General features: G+C 35.5%; 1 long non-coding RNA gene across 2 annotated transcripts in view; it reads left to right on the top strand.

Moving 5' to 3' along the window:
- Positions 1-282: 282 nt before the first annotated feature.
- Positions 283-5,808, top strand: part of LOC106513541 (uncharacterized) — a 10,971-nt gene continuing 5,445 nt past the window's right edge. Inside the window, exons 1-2 of one of the 2 annotated variants that reach the window (XR_001309793.1) lie at positions 283-319; positions 4,626-4,976. This is a non-coding gene — a long non-coding RNA (uncharacterized LOC106513541). Of the gene's footprint in view, positions 320-4,625; positions 5,047-5,808 lie in introns of those variants that run through there. The other variant, XR_001309792.1, reaches the window with a different exon arrangement.

Raw genomic sequence — 5,808 nt, 5'->3', positions numbered from 1 at the left:
CTATTGAGAATAGATGATTGATTCTTTTTAAAGAAACCAATTATTTAGAGATTTTCTGTTTGATTTAAATTAGTAAACTACCCCCTCACTGCTCAAATGGAAGGTCTACACCTTTAAAAGCCAAAAAAAAAAAAACAGCATCAGTCTTGAACTTTCAATATTTTTATTTCTTAATATTTGCCTGTAAGTGGTTTTAAGTAATTTTTCTGTGTTTTCTCAGGGGCGGTTCTAGGGGCACTGGCCCCAGCTGGAATCTGATTGGCCCCCTGAAGTGCTCCTGTCCTGTCACTCATCTGTCCTTTACCTGGGATTGATGATGGTGGGTGCAGTTCCATGTTCAAACACTAGTTGCGCTAACGAGTCAAATAGTAAAGTCCAGAATGAATCAAGCTTACAGAATTCTTCTTTTCTTAAGGAAATGTGAACAATCCTGTAAAAAAAAGTCTTTCAACTGACAAATGATGGACGGATTTTCTCACATGTTTTGTGTTTGAGAATATTTTATCCATGTACAGTAAAATGTATGAAAAACTGGAGAGGAGAATTACTGCAGCAAGCCATTTTCMGTACCATTTTACAATAAGGCTCCCCTTCTAGATGACTTTTAAAGAGTTTATAAGATAGGTTATTAATTAATCTGTAAAGTTTACACTTTATAAATCATTAATAAACATTTATTATGCAATAATTAAGACGAGAAAAAGAAAAAAAATGTTCAGTTTCATACCAAATAATGAGACAAATCTGTTCACGTGCATATTACATCTAAAGGTGCTATATTAAACATTTCAGACTAGAATTCTACATTGTAAGTACAATAATGATAAGAAACACATGTTTTAACATATTGTATTGTATTACTGCATTATTCACAAAGGGAGACTTACCGTGAAGTGTAATGCAGAACAATATTTATTAATGACAAATAAACATYTAAAWWTGCCAAAAGTTAGTCTTCAATGTGGAAAATCACCATTTTTAAAACTTTGTGTTGATTATCAAAATTTGAAATTATTGTTCAAACATGTAGCCACTGTCAACAATGTTGATGTATCAAAAAAGTAAAAAAAAATGTCATTTTAACACACCAAATAATCCCACCCCATCCAAAATAATGAACAGTTTTACACTTTATAATAAGGATCACTTTAATATTTGTGGATATTTATAATGCAGTAATTCAGTACAATATTATATGTTAAAATGTGTGTTTCCTAATCATTATTGTGCTTACAAGGCAGTAAACTAGTCTGAAATGTTTAATACCCAAGCAGATTTGGCTCAGTATTTGGAAAGAAACCGGACTGTTTAGTCTTTTTTTAACCTTAATTAATGCATAATAAACCCTTATTAATAATTTATAAAGTGTTTACAGATTAATTAAAAACCTCTCTATAAACCCTTTAAAAACCATCTGGGGAGCCTTATTGTAAAGTGGTACCCTCTTTTAAAAAAATTACATTACAAGTGTTTGAACATGTATGACTGGTTAAATGTAAACACCTTATCAAAACTGGGGGTTTGTGTGAAAGGAAGATGTTGAACAAAGACTTGGCCCCTCTATGAATATTGTGGCCCCTTGATGGCCCCTTACTCAGAAAAATCCTAGATCTGCCACTGCTTCAGCTAGAATACTTTATAATGGGTTTTGGGAACTAACGCTGTCAGCCGCCTAATCAGCCATCCCTCATTCCCTCGTCAGCTTCTGAGCCAGTGTTCAGTGCCAGCTTGAGTGTCTCTCTTGTCCTCCTGTCTGGCAATTTTGTCCATTATTCTATTGTACCCGCTGACACGGTCCGAAACATCATTTTTCTGACTTGATTTTAAAGTCAATTCACCTCATTTTTTTAACTTTAAAACATCATTTTTATGTAAAATTCTTTAAATCAACTGGATGTGCATGATTCCAACACTTGCTCGTGTCATGACCCTAAAGAAACCAGAGCACTGGCAAAAGTTAGTTGCAAAGTTTTGTTGCCATCTTTCAGTGATGTTTTTGCAAAATAATTTAAAATAAGCTTTTAAGATTTATGACAACGGTGGGTCCTTGTCAAAAATGCAAAAAAAGTATCCCAAGCAGCACAGTGGGATAATCACCCTCTTCAGTCCCACAGTGAGATCCAAGCCAAGATGGTGAGATAAATGGAGTGAAATCATCACATAGATGGCACCATTTCTGCACCTCTGTGGATGCTATCAAAAGAGATGTGCTCAGGAGTAAATGCTGGATTGTTGTGATGGATAGCGATTGCGTTCTGCTTTTCCCAGCCAGATTTTCAAGCTCACTGCTTCTGGCAAGGTTTAGCTTTTACGTTGGGATTCAAAAAAGAGAGATGGGGGGGAAAAAAAGCCCATTAACCCAACCTGCATCTTAGCCTGAACCACAGATTTGTAGTATCTCAGTATTTGTGCCAATGGCTTTGAAGGAATAAGGAGGGGAAAAAACTTAAATACAAACCTATTAGAGATAGTGATGCTGATGTTTGTCCAACTGCCCAAAGTGAAACAATACAGCACTGATAGACACACCTGTAACTGTTCCATTTATATTCAGCCATACATCAGCTCCCCATCCCTCATCAACAAGCAGGATAACAGCCCCAGGGATGTGACAAACAACAGATCTGAAGAATCAAAAAATAGATGGAAAACAACAGAAATAAATAGGGTTTGTGCAGAGAGTCACTGTCAAAGGCTCCTAATAGTTGATTTATAGCACAATTATAGCAGACATAATTCCTTGCACGGATAGCACACCTACAATAGCTTGAACCGTGTCCTGAATATTTAATTTGAGCTCCTTTTGTGTCATAGAATTGGCAGCTAATGTTCACAGTGACAGGATTTTTTTAATCAGTACAGCTTAATTGTCTTTTATTTCCACAGGCAGAAAGCAAACTGAAGGCTTCAGATGATCCATCTATTTACATCTGAAACGACTGTAATGTTACTGTGTTTATAAATTAAATTCCTGTATTTTATATTAAATCAGATAAGTAAACAATTTAAAAATGCATTTTATGCTTTGTTTTCATATATACCATAATTAATTTGCCAATCGTTTGATTTGTTGCATTTCTGCCTTTATGTGCAGTTGGAGTGGTGAAGCTTTTTGTAAAAAAGTGCTCTTCAAAGTTGTTGAAATGAAACTTACAGATAAGAATAAGGGCCTCAGAGCAATAAATAAATTATAAATTTTTATTATATATATTTTTTCTTTTTCCTGAGAATTTAATCTCAAAATTCTGATTTTTTTTCTCAAGAAAAATTTCAGAATTCTAAGATTGAAGTCAGAACTCAGAATAAAAAGGTACTATTTTTATGCCTCCGCCCGAGGCTGTGTGTTACCTAGTGTTCGTCACACTGTTTTGTTTACACTGTTTCTCCTGAACGGAGTTATTGATTTCAGTCAAAATTGACATATATGTTCTTGGCCCAACGAATGAAAACATTTTAGGGTCAAAGCTGAAGGTCAGGTAAAGTGATTTRTMTTGCTTGAATCTCCTTATTTTGGATGGTACACATAAGTGGTTGGTCACTGAAATTYTGGRAAATATCAAAMAGGAAGTCATGTTTACACATTGTTGATACAGTTGCATTCTTCTTGGATGCCCAGTGCTTTAAATGCAGACAAGTCTAGGGCAGGTGGAGACATACCAGTCAATGCTTTGATCGATGCATCCAGTTCTGTCTTGTTTGCTCTGTGGCCTTATTCCTCTTTTGTAAAAACCAAAATCAAACAAAAGAAAAAAGCAACATGAGAAATATTTTTTACAGAGCACAAAAGCTCYACTTAAAGATGCATTTTTGCCTTATTGGTATCATGTCCACTACAGATAGAGAGGGTAAAGTTGATCCGCTGCTGGCAGGGAGAACGTGCTGAAGCCTAAAAACAAATCTGTGGTGTGGTATATAAGCCATGCTTTAACCAGAACTGTATTATTAAAACTGTAGCTGACCAGAAAGCATGTCTTAAAGTTTCCTCTACATCTGCTTACCTCTGTGGTTCACAGCTGTGTTTTGCTCAAACACTGAGTTTGTTGCGATGCTGAGAGCTGGAAAGTGTTGGAAATGACTAACCCTCTCCATTTCTGTTTTTCTGCAAACACGTCTCTGATGTGGTGAGAGAGAGAGGAATAAAGGATTCGTCCACGTTAAAGGTTCATCTGCAGAGCAGGATTAAAGCAACAGAGGAATTTCTCCAATAAACACAAGAGTGCAGCTTTTTCCTTGAAAATTTAGCAAGTCTACTGTAATCACATGATCATTTTAGACTTATAAAGTGTTGTCCCTCAAATAGTCCTAGGATCTGACCCTCCTGTGAACCGAATATGGCCTCATCAGTTGTTTTTTATTTTTTATTATTTTTTGTTTGTTTTCTGAAACTAATTTCCATTTCAATAGACTTGGCAGAAGCTCAAGTTTCCAAAAAGGTGAGGTGGTGTTCACAGTCGATGAGTAAATGGAACAGGGGAGAATTTGTCTCGGCTTTTCCTTTCTTTAAATGCTTTTTATTGACAAAAAGCTCGAAAACCCAGCCCAGGATTAATTTAGTTTAATCAGTGTTTGACCTTTTTTTTTTCTTAATTCAATCTTACAAAGTAGTTTTCTGTTTTTCTTTTCAGAAACACTCCAGTCCAGACCTCCGTGTGGGAGACACTTCCAGGAAACAATGCAGATAATTTCCCTCTGCTGGCCAACGCACCGTCCCCATCTGCCACAGACTGAAACCTGTAGTGAGGAATCAGAGAGAATTTGAGTCAGACAGTCTTTGCTGGGAGGCACGGCCACGGAAATCAGAACACGAGTGTTCACTCAGGTGGGAAGCTGTGTGTGTGGAGAAAGGGACAAGAACATGAAATAAATTGTGGTGTACTTTTTTTTCAATAATGGCTGCTGATGATAACTGTAAGCAAAAAGGCAGAACACAAGGACTGCAGTGGAAAAGGGGCGTGTTGCTTTCTGAAACTCACAATGTAAGTTAATATTACAAAAAGGTTTTTTTGCTTTATTTGTGCAATTATAGTTTTTCTGTTGATAATAGGGCACTGCTGTTCTGTTTTCATTCCTGTTTGAATTTTACTCTCACAGCTTTCCAGCTATTTTTGAACGTTTGCTGAACGCACAATGAAAACCCAACAAACAAAAGCTTGAATGACAAATAGCTAAAAGAAGAAGACAAAAAATATTAAATAACTAATAACTATTTGCTTGCTTTTAGTGAAAAAGGTAACATTTTTTCTGTTGTGTTTTTTATTATAGAAAATCTGTTTGAAGGGAAAACCTTGTTTTAACAGATGTTTTTAGCAAAAGAAAAAAATAATATTGTTTGACATGTTTTTCAAACTTGTTTCTTAACTATAAGCAGTGGTGGGCAGCACTAATCAAATATTTAGTTCCACTAGCCCTAAAATACTAACTCAAATATTTAGGTCCCCTAAATATAAAGCACTAACGCACTGAAAATCTTAGCAAAAGCTAATWCTAAAGCACTAAAATAACCCAGTCAACCCATGAACATTCAGAKAACATGAGTCACATGTTGCCATGTTGCTCCTTATCATTGACATTCCACAGCCTTATTTGAGTTCATATATTGTCAATATATTGTCACCTAGTGCAGTGGTTCCCAAACTTTTTATCTTCTGACCCACAAAATATTCACTGTAAAAACTTGTGACCCCAAATATTGCTGGTCTGAGTACACAAACTTTGTTGACAGCCCTAAAAACAAAGGCTACACAAATATAAATACATATTGATTTATTTTTTGTTTTTGTAATAATTATAGGGAAAATATGTGGCACG

The sequence above is a fragment of the Austrofundulus limnaeus genome, unplaced genomic scaffold, assembly GCF_001266775.1.
Source record: "Austrofundulus limnaeus strain Quisiro unplaced genomic scaffold, Austrofundulus_limnaeus-1.0 Scaffold13, whole genome shotgun sequence".
In the NCBI taxonomy this organism is placed as follows: domain Eukaryota; kingdom Metazoa; phylum Chordata; class Actinopteri; order Cyprinodontiformes; family Rivulidae; genus Austrofundulus; species Austrofundulus limnaeus.
Note: the sequence above shows the minus strand (reverse complement) of the source record. Positions and strands in the feature narration are given on the sequence as shown.